We start from the raw sequence: 5000 nt of genomic DNA, 5'->3' as shown, positions 1-5000 counted from the left end.
GAAGGTTGGTTTTGTTGGTCTGTGCCAGCTTCACACTGACCAGTGGGTAGGAGAATGGGACTGAGAGAAGCTCCCAAACAGGTGATCCCTGGATTGGCGACAGCCCCGTTGTCAGAGAACAAAAGGGAGTGACAGAAAAATAAAAAATAATCACATCCCGCTAAACTGTTCAAGCTTATATAACCACCGCTGATAAAAATAACCCACCGCCTTCCTCTCAAACGGGGAGCGCCACTCTGGGAAAACTGCACTCGCTTGCATGTGCCACTTTGGTGTTTCCATGACAACCCTTTCCAATTGGCAGCTGATATCCTTCAGTGGCGTAGCGGTTCTTTGTTTTACAGGTGCACAGGAATAAAGAGGTGAATGTGTTTGTCAAACACCAGCAGGCCTACAGTGCAAGCCGTTCATTCCACGTTCGCCATATTGTGGAGCCGTCACACGTCACCCACTAAAGCTGATCATGAACATGGTTCTGAGCCCAACACATCTAACACCTTCCTAACACAACCTCACTTGAATTTAGGGTTTGGGTCTAAACCGTGTGGCCTTGGGTTACCGACCACAACCCTTTCCATGGCGGCGGCTGGCTTAAGACGACATGGCGGTGAAATCTATGAGGAGGCTGACGCTAATATCGAAGACTCAGGCATGAAGCGTTGCGTAACCACACACACACACACACACACACACACACACACACACACAGGCTGTTGCATAATGGATCACTATCCTATTAATGTTAATGAAGTAACAAGACAAGATGATGCAGAGTAGTGTTGGGGGAGGGGAGGGGAGGAGGGAGGGTTGGGCACGAACTCGTTCGATCTCAGAGAAGAGCCAGGAAACAGTATGCGACCGACTAGAAAAGACTAGTCGACATCGTGTGGTATCCCACCCACCGGACCCGCGGCCCCCGTGGGCAGGGACCTCCGCCTGTTTCACACAGGAGGGGAGGGGTCCTCGGCCGGGGCTGCCCGAAGCTATGCCTGTCCACTGACCGTTCATCACCAGCACTTAAGTGCAGTAATGGGAAGTGGACAGGCAGTAGCGGACAGGCCTGGCCAGACAGAACGGAAATCGATGGGCTATTCATTAGAGCAGCTCTCTCTCTCTCTCTCTCTCTCTCCATCTCTCTCTGGGGTGAAACATGACTACAGGGCCCCTCCAGAGTAATGTTCTAAACCAAAGAGGTTGAACAGAGACCCTGTGTCTACTTCCCCCCTTCAATAGATCATCAAGTTGTTTTGACAGAGTCTAACACGAGTGGTATTTTCACGTTAGAGTCTGTTCTGCCAACTTGAACCATGCTGGCCTCGGTTCTGTCCTGGTGCTGGCTGTGATGTCTCAGAACATGGTCCTATTCCCACACACTTTCTCAGCTGTAATGCGCATCGCCGGACAACGCAGTCCAAAGCAGCGCAGCTCCGTTCAGCTCGGCGTCGAAGCAGAGCGTACCTGTACAGTCTTCAACAGTGACTCTGTGTGAGAACCGCATGATAAGTGATCCCTTAACTCCAACACGTATGCTGTTCTCTATTGCTTTAACACACCTCAGTAGGCTACAGGGGCTTCACTGGCAAGAGGTTAAAGCTACATGAGATAACTCGGCACTTTGGCGGCCCCTCTGGTCGTGATAAAATCGGCACTGCATTTTAAGAACCACACTTCCCACAATCCCCCACTCACTTGCTGTAATGATATTAAAAAAATATGATAACAAATGCGCGTGGAGCAGACTGGATTGGAAGATTGTGGTTACTTCAATGGACTTTCTGGAAGGATGGCTTCAATGTAGGTAAATACTAGGGAAGTCCCGATACCGATCCCCGGATCGGACCGGTCTAGGCCTTTTCAGCTGGATCGGTATCGGCCGATCCAATTTAATTTCAAGGCTGATCCATTTCATTTTTATTACTTCAAAGTAATAGCCTAAATAAAACGGGTTAACACACATTATACCATTGCCTGGGTTAATACTCTGATTGGCCAGCAGACGTGTGTTAAAACGCACATGTAGTTCGGCTGAAGTTTAATTACCGATCTAAATTAATGCACCGGCTTTGACAGCAACCCAAATGAGCTCATCCCATCGACTGCTGTACCATTGCTAGCTAGCCATGAACGAAGTGTTGGATACTGCATATTTGCTGTGCAACACATCCATTATCCAGTTGTCAAATCTATTTGACAACAAACTCTTTTTGATAGCCAGACACCACTGTCCCCAAATCAAAAACTGTTTTTTCACTTTGTGTTATAACGTTAGCCTATCACTTTGTAACGTCAGTCTGAGAGTTGCAGTAAAAGAAGCCAGACGTATGGAAAATGGTCTCCACCTCATTTATTCATTTACATTATATACGGCATCCAAATATATCACAGTGTGAAGAGGCCATTGCTGGATTCTAATACCTTGTTGCTTCACATAATGATATGACACATCCCGTCCTTGCAAATCAACTCACAATGAACGTAAGATACGCCTGGCAGTGATAAACCACGACATGAAAACAATACTTTTGGAGTTGAGGACAATCAGGTGTCTGGCTATCATACATAGTTTGTTGGCAACTAGGTTTGACAGCTGGACGATTTATATGTTGCACAGCAAATATGCAGTAGCCTACACTTCGCTCATTGCTATCTAGCAATATCAGGTAGCTACAGTCATAGATATATCTCACGTACAGTAGGCTTTGGAATTAGCTAGTTTGGGTTGCTAGCATGGATGTATTAATAGAACCTATTAATACATACATCTAGAAGCCTAGCTAGGTTGCTAGGCTCATTGTTTGGTTGCTAGGTCGTATCCAGGGTTGAGAGACATTGCTGAAAGAAAAGGTAACGGACACTTCAAAAACACCACCTGAAAGAATATGACGAATTCTGTCAAGCCCCAGACGCACTGGGAGAGTCTGACGCTAGTGTTTTGAAGTACACCAATTGTTTTAAATGGCCGATCACGCACCAAAAGTGTTTTGAGGCGAGTTAAACTGCCTTGACGCTTCTACTCCGAACTTGTTTACATTTTGGAGTGTCAAATGGGGACAAATCGACAAATCAATCTAAATTAAATCAGCTCCCTATCAAAACTGACGCCTTCAGTGCGCCATAGGAGCGTCAAATGCGGCGAGTCAAATGAAGTGCGTCAATTGACTCTTCCAGTGCGTTTGGGGCGTTAGACGAAACAAGAGGCTGCTTGGAATGCACATCAACAAACGCTACAAGAAAGCTTGAAAAGAAAGGATAAGCTTGCCAGAGACAATGCCTCAAACAAGAAGAAGGTATAATATTGTCTCTCTTATTTGTACGGTACTTACTTACAGTAGGCTGTGTTTGTACTGCGCTTGTCTTGTTTGAGATCACTTGAATTTCCCCACAGGGATCAATAAACAATATTCATCTATCTATCTATCTATCTATCTATCTATCTATCTATCTATCTAGAATGACATGGGTTGTGAACAGAGACTGTTTTGTAATGGTCAGAGTGACTGCATTGTCTTTCTTTACCACCGAGTTGAGTTGAGATTTCTGTTTTTTTATACTGAGACTGTTTTATAATGCTCTTGACTCAGAGTGACTGGTTAAATTTAATTTATTAATAATTTTGTACAACAAAGAAAGAAAGCTCTTGTTTATTTGGAAAAGAGAATAAAAGCTATTAAAGCACAGCCCCCCCCCCCCCCCCCCCCCACACACACACACACACACAAAATAAGAGAAATCGGATCGGGACAGTATCGGGATTGGCCGATACCCAATATGAAAAGATCGGAATTGGATCGGGACCCCAAAAAATGGGATCGGGACATCCCTAGTAAATACCGGTCTTTCTTTTATGTGCATGTAGATAAATTCCAGATTTCGTTTCGCGGGGCAAAGGGTTTGTTGTCTTCCTGATATTGTTACATCCAAAACGCGTCACTTCTGTTTCCACCACAAGATTTACCGCCAGTCTACTAGCCAGTACACCGAAAATCTAAAATAATAAATTCACTGGGTCTCATGCAGTCTCATGTCACGAAAATTCATAAACTAATAGCAAGTAAAGGTGAATATTGAACTATAAAAAAGTTAGCGCATTGAGCTTTAAACCTGCTTCTCTGTGACACCAGAGAGAGAGAGAGAGTGATGAAGAGAGAGAGAGAGAGATGAAGAGAGATAGAGAGAGATTGATGAAGACGTAGACGTAGAGGCAAGAGAGTGATGGAGACAAAGACAGGAAAAAGAGAGGGAGAGGGAGACGAAGACAGAGGAAAAAGAGAGGGAGAGAGACGAAGACAGAGGAAAAAGAGAGAGAGAGAGAGAGAGATCCAGGGAGACAGACCCAAAGAGAGAGTGAGAGCGAAAAAGCATTTTTTGGCCCGGGGGCCGGTGAATAGCGGTTACCATGGCAGCCTGTTAACCGCACTAGTTGAGCGTCCGAGTGTCTGACTCTGTCACTGCGGCTCCTCTCTCTCCTCACCAGATGAGTGTCCGACTCTGTCACTGCGGCTCCTCTCTCTCCTCACCAGACGAGTGTCTGACTCTGTCACTACGGCTCCTCTCTCCTCAACAGACGAGTGTCTGACTCTGTCACTACGGCTCCTCTCTCCTCAACAGACGAGTGTCTGACTCTGTCACTGCGGCTCCTCTCTCTCCTCACCAGACGTTAAAATCTACACAATAGATTTTAACAACATGATACATTTCCAAGGGGATTGTCCTGCTCCTGTTATCAATTACATAATGGCGCATGCAAGATTATGTGACCTAACTCCATTCATCCCAGCTGTAGGACTGCATGTGCATAACCCATTCATCATAGCCCATTCATCATGGCCACTACATTGGTCTGGGTGGAGTCTGATTAATAAGGTTATTAATCCCTGGTGAATATTCCACCGGCAGGTCTGTTCTCTGCTTGCGCCTGATTTCAATTAACACCTTTGTGTTCATTATGGGGCAATTTCCTTCGAGTTCATTATGGGTAAATTCCGAGCAGGGCTATGGAT

The 5000-nt window shown here is 45.5% G+C and overlaps 1 protein-coding gene across 1 annotated transcript in view; it reads right to left on the bottom strand.

The window, feature by feature from the left end:
• LOC311315963 (neuronal membrane glycoprotein M6-b-like) overlaps positions 1-5000 on the bottom strand; it is a gene marked incomplete at its 3' end in the record, with an annotated part of 18750 nt that overhangs the window by 6552 nt on the left and 7198 nt on the right. The window lies entirely within an intron of this gene.

Source organism: Borostomias antarcticus (genome assembly GCF_949987555.1).
Source record: "Borostomias antarcticus genome assembly, chromosome: 12".
NCBI lineage: Eukaryota > Metazoa > Chordata > Actinopteri > Stomiiformes > Stomiidae > Borostomias > Borostomias antarcticus.
This window is presented reverse-complemented; position numbering and strand designations above follow the sequence as displayed.